The following is a 14735-nucleotide window of genomic DNA, read 5'->3' as shown; positions in this document are numbered from 1 at the left end:
CTGAAGGAAAGCGGTAACTAAGGTACTGGTGCAGTGTGATTCTTCTGACCAGTCTGACTAAAAAAAGGGGGTCACTGCATCTGCACCAGCTGGAGCTTCTGAGTGACTTTCAGGAGCATAATATGTTTAGCAAGCAGCATGGTAATCTAATCAGTGAATGGAAAGCATGACTGTAGGCAAAATGTGGCAGAATGGGAAGAACTTGCTAGTTTAAAAAGGAAAACAAAATGAACTTCCCTCATAATTTTTGAACCTGCATTTGTTTTGCTGTTTCCAGGGGTTATAACTAATTTACTTTCTATGCTAAAAATCCCATTGCCAAATATTTTAATACCATATTAGCAGCACTTTAAAGTAATATTGTACCTTAGCAGTTATAAACTGCTGCATTGTAAATTGCTGCTTTACTGTGAGCTGAAGAAATACGTGCAAAAACATCCTGCCCTATTTGCACCTAACTCCAATTTGCAGACTCTTTACCTTGGTAAGAGTTCTAAAAGCAGCTCCTGCAGAAGTCATGCACTGGGATTGAATTTTGTACATTTCTGAAGTCATAACAAGTTGCTATTTAAGATGTCTGAAGTAGCAAGCTGACATCCCAAAGAAAAGACTGGTGTTTTATTCAGTCGAGAAGCAACTAAATATTGCAGAGCATGCCAATTTTGTAATTTCAGATGGTTTTGACGTGGGAGCATTTGAATACTTTAATGTAGAGCATGACACTGTAATATGCTATGAAATTACAGCAGATGTAAAAGTAATTTGTTAATTATATTAATATATCTTCCCTTTTGAGGACCTATGAAGTATCTTGTAGAAAGACAGTAGGTTCTGCTCTTAAGGGCTCTTGTTTAGCTTTTGTCTTATTAGATCTAACGGAGAGAATAACATTGACAAAGATGCAATGCATGTCTCATACATGAAACCATATTATCCATCTAGCCTGCCATGGAGTGAAAAAAACCTCCTGCTGAGTCTGCATATTTCGAATTAATTCATTTTTATTTTGTAGCAATTTGTAGCAAGTCAATAGAACTTCTTGAAAGTATTGGACCAACATCCACACTTGATTACACTGGTGAAAATTTGGAATTACTGCCTTGAAATCAGAGAAATTTCAATGAATGGAATTTCACACGTAAAAAATGTATTTTGGCCCCTTACCTTTTTGCAGTAAAGTGTAAAGACTGTACATTACTATTACCACTTTGCAGATAATTTTCCTGTCCTTCTGTGTAAAACCCTAAATAATTTACAGATTGCAAAGACAGCATTTGGCATACTGAATCAAACCGGTGGTGTAAACTGCTTATGTCAAAGGCTATACTATCAGCTGCTTTAAAGAAAGGTTAAAGGAACTGAGCAAGAAGAGGCATGGAAGAACCTGTTAAGAGCAGAAATGTGGGGAAATACAGTAAAAGAGCATATCTATAAAAACAAAGGGTGTAATATAGCAAATGCATGAAAGGAGATTAGCACTCTCTTTTCTAAAGATATTTGAAAAAGAATTTGTGCTATATAAAGTAACAACAGTTATCCCTTCTATTAAATATTTAGAGTAAATTCTCTATTTAAAAAAATGCTGGGTACTTCTTTTGCATCCAATGAATATTCATTGGGAAGTTCATTGGTGGGTGCCTATTCAAAACTGAAAGATCAAAAGGGAACTGTGTCAATTTTGTCCTTTTCGGGGTTGACTGCTATTTTTTGATGTAATAAATTGCCAATTTTAGAAGGGTAAAGAACAGAAATGGAAACGAGTATGCCTTTCAGGAGACTTTTGACTGTGCCATTATGAATAGTCTCCAAACAAACAGCTTGTTGCAAGCCATTCACATAGTAGATAGACATCCAATTGTTAGCCATGCAAATAGCCATATCCAATGGTCAGACAGCTGTTAGCTGGCTCTTAGAATGATTGGTAACCAGACTGTTGTAGAACTTATGTCTACAGGCTTCTGGGTCTCATCTTTTTCTAAAATCTTATTAATAAATTGAACACGTTTTATGGCATCATTGATGTCTATCACCTCCTTTCTCACAGTTTCTCTTAGTAACCAGTAGAAGACAGAACCAAAAAAGAACAAGTAGGAAGAACATATTTACAGCTTATCTTTATAGACCAGAGTTTTACCTCCCTAGGAATCTCATGGTGAAATTAAAGCCTTTTTTGTGCAACCATTGCAACACCTTTGTACTTCAAATGCAAATATGTTATATAGGCACACATGTACGCACATATATATGCTGACACATGCTGCTTACACAGTTATGCATATATTTCTTAGTCTCAAAGCCATATTCTGAAAATGCATACACCAGGAGCAAATTTAGACTTTCAGAAGTTCATGAAAACTGCTACTGATATCTAGGAAAGTTTTTTACAGGTGCTTTTCTAGAACACTGTGCTCTCTTTTAATTGTGGATGGCTTTTCAGGTCTTGGTGGAGTTATGTGTGTTGCAACAAGATTGTGTCTAATGTAAATTAGCTAAAAATACTTCAGATAAATAGAAAAAAAGGGAAAAAAAAAAAAAGGAAGTTGAAAGCTCACTGACATCATGCTCCTGACAGTGCCCGCAACTGCCCAAGTATGGTAGAATTCCGTAGCTGGACTCTCCATCCTGTTTGCAGAGCTGGATTCATAACCCAAGTCATAACAGACAGTGGGATAAGGTGGGTTTCTATCACTTCTATCTAATTCAGTAGTTTCTGACATTTTGGTATCTGATACTCATTAATAAAATTGACAGTGTCTGGACTTACGTAACTCAGCCCCTGGCTTCCTCCCCTCACTCTCTTAGACTCTCATGACCTTATCTTCCTCTTCCCCAGATGAGGCCTTCCTGCGCTGCCTCTTCAGTCTTGTTTCTCTTGCACCAGACTGCTGGTGTCTCTTGAGTCTTCACATTGACACCTCACCTTCCAGCCCTGGCAAGCCCAAGCATGTTGTCTGAACTCCACTAATTCTCTAAAGACACTGACTTGTCTCTGCACTGTGTTGTTTCCCCAGATCTTTCACTTCTGGAGGAGCACTGTACATTTTCCTGAACAGGGTCTCTACGGAGCCAACACAGCTTCATGAAAACATAGCTCCTTAATTCTGTACTGAATCTTGTAATATCATCACTGAAACCCACAGCACTCAACAGGAACCACAACTCAAATGTTAGTGGTGACATGGGAGTGTTCAATGAGATTTCCATTTCTTTGTGAAACAATTTGAGCCTTTGCTTTCTGCTACCTTAGTAGTTGAATTGTAAAGTTTTAGACTGAGATGAAGCCCTGCTGTGCATCTTTTAAAATTGTTGATATGAATAATGAGCAACAGAAAGTTAGAGTATAATTAAATAATCTTCTGAGTTAGGGCACTCAGTTGAAGAGACAAAGTTTTAGTCCTGCAAATGATTATTTAAGATGCTTTTTGGATTCAGAATCAATTGTAAGATTATGCAGATGCATACCTTCCCCACCATAATATGCTTCTCACCTGCAAGTTTGTGTTGTATTTTGCTTTATATATGCTGTCTCTATTTTTTCTCATCTCCTTCTGGCTCAATATTTTAGTTATGCCAAATAAGTAGGAAACAGAAGAAGCAGGAAAGCAGAAGTCACATATACGGCCACCTCATCCGCTTCTCAAGGTGCTGTGTGACCACCTAAGGAGGTCATTTACTGGGAGAATAGTTTTCATATAGAAGGTAGGCAACTTGGCACAAGTTTCCTGTCTCTGAATGAATATTTGAATGAGACCCTGTTCATGGCCTCCCAAACCTCCCAGTGGAATGTAAACAAGATTGAAGCACTTCTGTGCGTCGCAATAGGTAACCAAGGTTAGGTACAACATTATATGACACCATGATGCTTAAGCCATCTAGGGGTGTCTCTCTTTGTAGCTATTTTCCATACCTAAAATTAGGAAGATATTAGAGAGATGTTAGAGGTTAAATTTCACAATAATAACAGAATGATTGAAATTATATCTAGAACGATGTAACATTCCCCCCAAAATACAAGCAGTTAAAACAGAATTCTGAGGGACTGAAAGAGTTAATATTTGTCACTGAAATATTTCTTTCTGAACATTATGTATGTATGTATTTAGGAGCTTCTTGGAATATTGCTGCTAAAACTCTGCCTTGTCCTGTGATAGTTCCAAACGGCCTTATGGATTAAAAAGTTTTCCCTCTCACCTAGTACATGGAACTGGTTGCATGTGTTCAGCTTTTATTTTCCTTATCTATTTTGAAGCTAGCAAATGCTTCCTCGGTTTACATTACCTACATATACCCATTAATCAAAGACCCCTAGATGGCATTTTCCAGGTCCTCCAGATTTCATAACAGTGTATCTTTTATTAATTACCTCAAAACCTGCTTTAATACTCCTTACAAGGTATCTGATTTTCCTGTTGCCGGATATGAGTTCACTAGGTGAAAGTTACCATGAAACAATTTAATGGGAGCTTCAATCTCATTGTTTTTTACTAATTATTATTTATGCATCCAGTGCCCCAGGTGTCTATGGAGCTTAACAGGCAGTTTTACAAAAGGCCATAGCCCAATTAACTAAAAGAATAACTATTAAAAAAAGGTGCAAGTGTTTGAAGAAAGGGCAAGATGACAGGAATTATTGCAAGATTGAAAGATCACAAACATGCTTACCCTTGCAGATGAAACTTGCCCATTTGCAGCAAATTAAAATGGAAAGACTGGAACAAAGACTGAAGCACTCAGCACTGGGTGCCTAACTGGAAGCTGAGGACTTTGGAGAGAGATCTGAAAAAAGGAGAATCATTGTGCAGGGATAAGAAGCATGAAGCAAACAAAAGCATGTGTCCTTTGTGAAACAAAGAGGCTTACGGAAGTAGAATCTGTCGGGCTGCTGGGGGGGAAACAGGGCAAGTCAATAAGGGGGTTAAGGCAAACCTTCCGCTGGAAAGTAAGGATGGAAAATATTTGTTAACATCCCTTGCGTACACTGCACAGAGGACATTGTCTGGGCCATAAAAGAATTTACTTTCTGTAAGACTGATGGTTTAGTTTTATCCACCGTGGTCCTTGCAGTTACCTTTACCAAGCTGCAGCTATGCCAATGCTTAAGAATAGGCTTAGTTCCAGTGTCAGGAACTGCTGGACTATTGAGGCAAGATCTAGACCACAATTCACTAATTTTGCCACTGGACTGAATACGCATAACAATTAAAAATGTTGCATAGAATTTTTTATCCTTCTGCTTGACTCATTATGGGTTCCCTGAAGAAACATTTTCTCCTGAGTGAAGATGCAAGTATTCTGTGCTGCTGCTTTCCTGAAAAACACACTTTGAATTTTGTAGCTGCAGCTTGTCCAAGTGTTTCTCTCATGTATAAAGCACAGATTGTCTTTTTTTATGAAAATTGCAACTTTTATGACATGGGGAATTTACACAATTCTGTGCTATTTCAAACTTCTTTGTACCAACAGCAGAGATGGTGACAAATCTTCAGCTACTGGAAGTTAAAAGTACTTCTCTTAACTATTATTATCACCTTGCTTAACCACAACAGAAAATATGACTTTTGCCTTAACTAACTGCAACATGGCATTTTAGCCATTTAATGTATGTTTTTTATACTGATCTCTTGGTTCTGACTTGTGTATGTTAACTGAAGCAACAGCACTAAAAGTAAAGTTCAGTTACCACATCAACAAACTAAACCAAACCAAGAAAGTTAAGGTTACATTTCTCACAGTGACAAAAAAATGTAACAATCCCTGATACTGAACCTATGCTGCCTATTTCTTCACTTCATGTTTGCTCACATTCTCTAGGACTGTAATATTTGTTTACATAAAACTGTCAATGGAAACATAAAGCTGTACCTTAATTTTGGCTGCGTGCACTAGTTAGTAAGATGCATTCCCTGGCATGCTGCTTTTAAGAATGCAGGTGCGGGCTCATCCTTCATGACAATGATGCTGCTTCAATAGCCCTATATCCAGAAGTGGATGCCTGCAGGCCAGTAGCCAGTTAACTTCCTGAAGAGAAGAAAAAGCAAGCTATCTATCTCCTTCATTTTAAATATACCTCTCTTTTTCTAAGTGGAACCATTAGTTTTTATTGATAGGACTAATGCTTTGCATTTAGCCCAAATTACAATAGGAAAGGAGATGCTTAAGGGTAACTGGGTGATGAAAGGACTATGTTAGAGTACAAGTCCAAAGGCTGCTGTTTCCTATTTGTAATGCTGACTCCACATGCAAGTCATATTTAAGCTCTAAACGGTGGCGCCCAGGGAGTATACACTTAGATTGCCTTGAGAAACTAAATACTTTTATCAAATCATGAGGTGGACTTGTGTTTTAAAAACAATGCTGACCAATGTGGCTTTTCCTATATTCACCTTTAGATGATAAATGGAGCTTTCAGCAACCTGAACAACTTAATTAACATGTTGCCTCTGATCTTTTACACTCTTACTTAGAGATGCTTACTATACGTGTTTCAGACTACAAATAATTTCACTCACCACACAATAATTCCAATGAGCCACCACAGATCTACCTTGTTTTAATAATCAGAAATATTTTGCAGTTCTATTACCTTCAACTGCTTTATCAGAGAACTGTTAGACTAAACCATTCATTTAATCTCCTCACAGAAATATCATTTGCAGTTGGTTGAGTTTAATCATTTGATGATATGAAGTTTTAGCCTCCAGAAGATCATGGTTTCAGCACTTGCTCAGAATTATTTGGAGAATAAAGAGACAGGACCTGGCTAAATGGAAGAAACACATCCAGAGTGTGTGATTCGCATCATGGCAGTAGAAGAAAGCGGGGTTTTAATTTTCAGAGTGTCTCAATGTGGCAATAATCTCTGGGCTGAAACAATTTTCATCGCAGTAGGAGGAGCACTGATAAAGATGAAGATGTTATTAAATATACTTCAAACTGTCGTTACTTGCAAAGTAAGGGGGAAGACAGAGATTTCTGAAACAAGAGAAGAACAATAGTAAGAATATATGAGTTTAATTACCTCCATGTCTGTATATATATTTGAGGAATATGTCAAATGATCAAGAAGAATGATACAACATCTGACAATGATCATGACTTTGAAAACATAATAGAAATTCTGACAGGTGAATTATGAACTGAAATCTAAGTTCAACTATAAGAAAGAAATTAATGGAAAGATGAGATGTCTCAATGTAATAACTAAAAACAAGCTTACAGCTATAAAGCTGACAATATGAGCAGAACATAATATATAAAGCTGAACATAATTGTAGATACCTGGAAAAATAAAAGGTATCAGAAAACTGAGTACTGTATCCCTAGTAAACGTTGTGTACTTTTGGTACACTACTTGCGCCACTGTATCAAAGTGTTCAGAGACACACGGCCACAGCCAAAACCAAGACAATTTAAATGTCAAGGTAGTAACAAATATGACCAAATCTGAGCAGGAGAGTGTGTATAAGATCTGAGCCACTGTAAACTGTGGCAAATTAAACTCTCCATGAAATGTAAACATTGAAAATAATAGCTAAAGTCAGTATTGGATAGGGATGAGTATAGACAGTGATAAGGAAAAGAGAGAAAGAGAAGTAAGTGCAATCCAGCAGAAAGTCATTTCAGACTTACTGATGGGGAAACAAAGTATTTGTCCTAGAGGGATTCAGAGGAATATACCTGCCTTGTATGAATAAATGAGGTAAAGTAGTTCTTTCTAACTGAACAGAGGATAGGAATTGATGGTAATTTTCCCAATTTAGTTGTAACTCAGTTTCCTTCATCAGACATTAATAAGAAAAAACCCTGGAAAACTGAAGTACCATTAATTTTAAATTATCCCTTAAAAATACAAAGAAGAGATACAGAGGAATGAATTAGGGTGGCACTAAAACTTCCAATGTTAGTTTGACCTTGCTAACATTAAAGCCAATGGTAAAGATTACCACTGATTTTGACAGAACTGGGGTTAGGTCAGTGATGAATGCTTTTGAAAATTTCCTGCTAAAAGATTAACTGAACCATCAACCAAAATTGCTCAGTGAAGAGTAATGCTTGCCAAACGAGTTGTTTATTTGTTTTGTTTTGCTTTGTTTTCTTTATGGGAAAACATAACAAAATTAGTAGATGATGAGAAAACTAGGGGAGGATACTGGAGCCTTAGTCGAATGGTCAGTACCGTTCTTCATGGGCATTTCCTATTAGCTCACTCTGGCAGGGAAAACAGCAGTGCTCCGCTGAGAGTGCCCATTGGCTGTGGTCAAGTGAGAGGGGGAATTTACCCAGAGACAGAGCGAAGCATACTGTGATCTGGCTAGAGGAAAATGGTCACACTTCTGAAGCTAGCTAACTTTCTTGACATTTACTCATACAGAGGCAACACTTCAGCACGATTCTGCCTTAATGACAAGGTTTTATACAGCACCAACCATGCTGTCAGCACTTACCAACAAATACAAAGTGATGCTGCTACTTAGGAAGTAGACCGTGTTGTAGACTGAAAAGCTAGAAATACAAGCAAAATGAAGATTTACTGGAGGATGTGGTTTTACTGTCCAGTAACATAAGCACACTTAATCCGTATATTTCCTAGGGGTTCATCCTGAACACAGTCAGAAAAAACATCTTTGAAAGCAGTAGTGCTGAGATCATGGATAGAAATCATACATAGCACACTGGACATTACAGCTGAGATTCTAAGGCAAAACTTCTGTCAGGAAAAATAAAAGAAATAATGAAGTTCAATCTTAAACTCTCGGGGTTTACTGAGAAATAACAATATTTGATAAAGAATACAGCAATAAAACCCTATAAGATTATAGGGCTATTAAACTTCATGATATGCATCATCTGCATAAAAGCACAAAAAATGATAACCCAAGTAGTGTTAGGCTACATTTTACGGAATACAAATTTAAATGTGCTAAGTAAACTATTTGATTTATACTGGCATGCCCTAGCTTGGACGTTTTACAGAAAAGATTGTGAAAACATGATTTAACAATGTATTTTGGTTGACAAGTTGTCTCTTTGACCTTACAAACTGGCTTAAAATGTTAACTCAGTTAAAAAAAAGAATAAAATTACTTGGAATGAATAAATTGTGAAAATATTCTAGAGAATGTCATGCTCATGGTAGACTAGAAAGGCAAGGCAGAAGAAGCAGTTAAAGTCAAGAATGAACAGTTGACTACTTTTTCTGATGCTGGAATCAGAAGGGAATTCCTCCATATTTACTCCGTGAGCTTGAGGATGTTCCAGTTTCCTAGGATTCTTTCTGCTTTTTGCCTTCTTTTTTTTCTTGTGACATGGGCAAAAAAAAAAAGCAGAACACCATGTGCAACAGCAGTTATCTTAAGATGCAAGATTTTTCCAGCAATTGATGGGGTTAGAGCCTTTACATGACATCAGCTTGTTCAAGTCACTGAGGCAATCTCTGAGGGTGTGTCTGTACCACAATAGCTGTGCCCAAGTACACATTTTTATTCATGTGGTTTAGATAAGTTGTGTCTGTACTGCTTAATCCACCTCTGAGATTCTCTGTTTGGCAAATATGCTTCCCTGCTCAAAATCTAAGCCAAAGTGTAAGACAACTCATAGGAGCAGTATAGATGACTGGGGAATTTAGTCTTGCATGCTAGCTTGTGCCATAAACCAACATGGCTGGATAGACTTACCAATAAAGATTTGTATTATAAAGTCAGGCAGTTAGTAGCTAGAGATGCTGAGCCAAATGACCTCATAGAGGCCTGCATCTTGACACCACAGACACTTATAAATAATTTCCAATACGATACAGGACACAAATAGAGCAGCATTTTTCCCACAGACATTTATGTCTCAGCCAAGGCAGGGATGGCTCAATAACTTCTCAAAGCAAGACCATTAGTCAGATTCAATTTTCCCTCATCCCATCACCAACCACTAATTAGGAGTATTCCCTGCTCTTGTGATTTTTATCATGGTCATGGTATTTGATACTTCTCTGTAAAGCCCCTGTTTTGGAGCCATGTGATTACATCAGACAGAAAATTTCCAGACCTTAAAGTTGGTTTTGGTTTGTTTCTTAAAGAAAAGCTATAAACCAAAAGAACAAATAGAAAGCCTCCAAATTCTTAGGCTCCTTAAGTGTCATTATTTCTGGGGCCTGATGTTACTTCAGCATTTGAGGTTAACAATATGAAGTTAACATCATGTTAAACAAACAAACAAACAACAAAACCAAGGAACCAAATTAAATTCCTCTAACTTTTGGTAATCACCAGCTGAGTTTTGATCTCAACCAGGGACATCTATTTACTTCCAGTCTTTTACATTTCCTCCCTCCCCAAAGCATTTCTAATTATCTTTATTAAAATAGTTTGCTTCATTGAACAGCCCTCAGAACAATTCAGTCTTGTTGATACTACATGGTATTTTCCATGTAAATAAACAGAAATGTTCAGTGCAGAGAAATGTTAAGGAGGGTAATTTCAAATATTTTATGGTAAGAAGTATTTGAAACTTTCCTTGCTGGCCAGGAATGCGCAGTTTCTAAGCCAAGTGCCCATTCCGGATTATGTAGTTAAACTCTCACTATTCTAAAAGCCATGAGGACTTTTCTTTGGGAATTCTATGGCCTGTCATGCTGTTTTCTGAACTGATTGTCATTTTGTTACACAATTACTTTTAGTGATTCACCTTTTTAATGAGAGCAGAAAGGAAACAGCAAAGAAAACGTTTCTCTAAAATGTTTTCAGAAAGGCCCATTGGAATTTGCAATGGGTCTTATTTGGTGTATTTTGCATAATTTGTTACACTAAATACGAAACAGATTTCAACTGCAGCTGTAGTGCATGTGTTGTTCAGGAGAGCTCGAGTCTCCCAGCACACAGCCATTGGCTTATTCGGAATCTGTCAAAATTGTAGTCTCTGGGTAGAATGACACAGAGTAAAAACACCATGCAAAAAGGAAACGAAAAAACAGCCATGAGCAGACACCGTCCACTGAGGATTCACACAACATTTGCTCTCCTTCAGTTTTGCTTTTGGCAAACTACATCATTACTTCATGGTAAGTGTGCTGAGGGAGGGAGCAGCTAATATTTTACCGATCCGTCTGATCAGCATTATTGTTATCACATGGGGACATGTGCAATGAGAGAAACATACCTTGTCCTGCACAGGGGATTTCCCTGGTTATATCCACCAGGGATCAGCCATGACCACCGCTCTATTGCTGCAAACTGCCTCTGAGACCACATAAGGCTGTGTGAACTTCAATTTGAACTAGTGAAATGGCTTCAATTAGGCATTACACTTCTCAGGTGCAAACAGTCTGTTCTGTCTTTGCCAATGTGGTTTGAATTTACAACTCTAACAACAAAAGTAACTAGAAGTTATGTTGTTGTGTTGACAGGAGCTTCCCAACATTCAGTGTTGCCTTCTGAAGTGGAGGGTGATCATTGGTGCCAGCAAGTACCACCCTGATGTAGCAATCACAGCAGCTTCATATATACATATATGTATATGTATGTATGGCTATAGCTGCAACTAGACCTTAGCAGAGAAAAATGTAATCACAGGTGAGCTCTACAGTTGACATATTTGTCTATTTCTGAATAAAGATCTAGATTAAATAACAATAAAAGAAAATTTATAATGTAGCTTTTAGGAAAGAAGAGCTGGTTTTTAATTGTGTTTTCATCTTGCCAGCAGAATCCAATACTGGACTAAGATGAGTCTCTTCTGCACTACCACAATGTAAGCACATAATAGAAGAGGTAGAGTCATGACACTTCTCACTGTTAAGATATCTAATATTTCATGTTATGCCTAACTTTAGTTGCTCATTGTTGGGTTTAACATTAACATCCAAGCAAAACTCTTCCTGTGATTTTCTCTGATATCCTTCTTGGTCCACTATGGACAGCAACAGTCTTGTGTCCGGGAAGTACATGGGGAAGAAGGTTCCTTTTTCAAGTTGTTGTCTAGACATGACAGAATGAGAATAAGAAAATGGCTTGAAGCTTTGCAGAGTGGATAGGCTCAGTGAAAGTTGTGATGTTCAAATCAGACAGGGGCACAGGACATGGGCAAGGAGACCAAGTGCTGGTTCTGCCAGCACTTTAGATAATGGAAGGTAATCATGTACTTAAAATCATATGCATAACTGGCCAAGTTAAAACTGTAGAAGAAACTGTGGAATTTCTTAACTCTTTTATTCCTTTTAACGCAGTTTAATATAATTCTTATCTAAGTTCAAGAAATGCCTTAAGGAACGATATATGCTACAGATGAAAATTTAACAATGGTTGACTCAAACTTCAGACATGATTTCGTAACTGCTTCTTTCCTATGCTTTAAACTATTCAAAGTTTGCTAGTTAAAATCTGCTGTCTTATTCTGAGTAGATTTCTATAAGGTCCAGTTGTTGATTGACTACTGTGACACAGCTTGGGATTTCACAGTATTTGAACCTATGATCTTTATTGAGTAAAACATTAAACTCAGTTGTTGGAACTAGATATTGGCAACTGATCAGTAAAAAAGAAAAAGTAAAGCTGACCCACCAGTTTTTGCTATGGTTAAGCCAATAGGAAAAGACATACTTACTGCTGTTGATGAAGGTCCACTTTGTGTTGCATGAACAAGCATTCAGCTTGAAATGTAAATCTAAGAGCAACAGTTCTGTGGAATTCTGCTGTGTCTTTCCCCAGTGTTTTGGGCCTAGGTAAGTATTCCACCATCTGAGAAATGTTTAAGTAAGGCCTGATCTTACACCAAAGGAATTCAGTAATAATACTCCTGAGCAAAATCAAAACTTTAATTTCCAAGCCAAACCATTAATTTCCTGAAACACCTTCATCTCTTCTCCTCCTGGCAGTTTTTCCCCTTTTAACCTTCCTTTATCCTAAAACCATCACAAACAGCTTCAGTCAGCATTATGGAAAATGAACCAGCTATTGCCAGGTAAGAGCATCTGGCACGCAAACAAGGATTCAGTAGCCTAGATCTCTAACAGAAGGGAGGCAATTGAAATGCTGGGTCTCTAGGAATAAAATGAGGAAATAGTTCCTGCATATAAGTATCCATATATATAGCTGCACTCTTCACACATGCAGGTGAGAGAACTTGTCAAATATTGTGAGGGAAGACCTGCAAAGGAAGAGATTCAAATATACAAAGGAATCTTGCATACTCATTTTTCATTTAAAAAAATTAGGTCTTTGATTCTTATCTGGAAGGCTGGCAAGGGGGAGAAAAAGATTCAGAAAGTGAAAAATGGAAATATTGCCTTATAAGATGCAATTGATAATCTTTCAACCTCTAGAGGACAACACAAGGTATTTAAAAATTTAGAGATTTCTGTTATTTATATGTTTGCATTTGCACGCATTCTTTTAGTCTGCCCTTCCCTTTGTTTTTCTTATTAAAACTTATAAGCTGCAAAGTGTAGCTGAGAATTTTATGTATACCATTCCCAGATAGCTTTTATTCTCTCAGAACAAACAGCCAAGTCTACCTCATTTGGGCTGCTCCGTCATTATGGTACAATCATCTGTCACATATGCTCCTTGCAAAGTAACTGAATGCAGTGTTATGTCTAGGAAGGACAGGATTCAGAGAACTGATTTTAAAGCAATTTACACCTTAGCTCGTTTTCACTGACCTGGTACCTGTCTAAAACTTAGATGGATAATTTAATTAAGTTCCCTATTTAGTTAGTAAAAAGGAGGTAACTCTAGACAATGAATCATTCCTTCTTAAAATAGAATGAGTTAACTGTTTGAAATTCTCAGCTCTTCCCATTGATTAGAAGATTATCAGAAGTAGGTACCTAACATTTAAATAAGTCCCAGATTCCAACAGCTTTTGATTACTAATAAACAGAATTATGAACATGACCTGGAAAAATAATAAACAGATCGTGTATTGGTATAAACAGTTCTGTCAAAGACAATGGCTCTTCTGACTTTAAAACCACTATGTGCTTTCTAATTTTATTACCAGTTACAAGATATAAGAATCAGGAAGGACACAAAAATTATAGAGTTGGATGTCCTCAGTTATAATTGTATGTCAGGAGTAATTTTACTTGAAGCCAATGGAAATGCATGAGTGTAAAACCTTGTGGAAGCAAGGAAGAATTAGGAAATGGGATCTGATCCAAAACTCACTAAAATCCATGTGAGCTTTTTCTCTGAATTCTCTAAACTTTGGATCAAGCTCCTATTTCCTTGGAAAACAGCAGTTCAGCTTCTTAGAGTTGCCAACATTTCTGCAGTAGTCAGCCATATTCTGCTCCACTGCATCTGGGAGTGTATTGAAAGAAATGCTCTGCCAAATGTATCTGTACAAAGCAAACCCACAGTTTCTGTGGACATTTCTGTTTCTTTATCATGTAAGCAGAGGACTAAATTGTATTTTAGAACAACTGTGACCATGACATCTCTTTTTATGTCTCTTATATACTCCTAACACCGTACTGTTACTATGCAGTAGAAATGACTGAGCTGCCCTTCCAAATAGGAAAGCAAAGATTTATGCCTTCTTTGTGACTTTAAGATCCAGGTATCTGTTCACCTCTCCAAGCTTTAACAGTTTATAAACTGAAAGAAGTTACAAGTAACTATATGAATACAGGTTCCACATTTGCCTTGTATTTATATTTAGGATGGATCTCCCCTTTTTTTGTATCAAATTTATCATCACTGTTTTTCATGGGTTTACTGTAAATCTTGATGCTCAAAAAAACA

The sequence above is a fragment of the Neopsephotus bourkii genome, unplaced genomic scaffold (genome assembly GCF_033783945.1).
Source record: "Neopsephotus bourkii isolate Nb327-2 ecotype Australia unplaced genomic scaffold, CSIRO-AGI_Nbou_v1 NB_1780, whole genome shotgun sequence".
NCBI classification, from domain to species: domain Eukaryota; kingdom Metazoa; phylum Chordata; class Aves; order Psittaciformes; family Psittacidae; genus Neopsephotus; species Neopsephotus bourkii.
Note: the sequence above shows the minus strand (reverse complement) of the source record.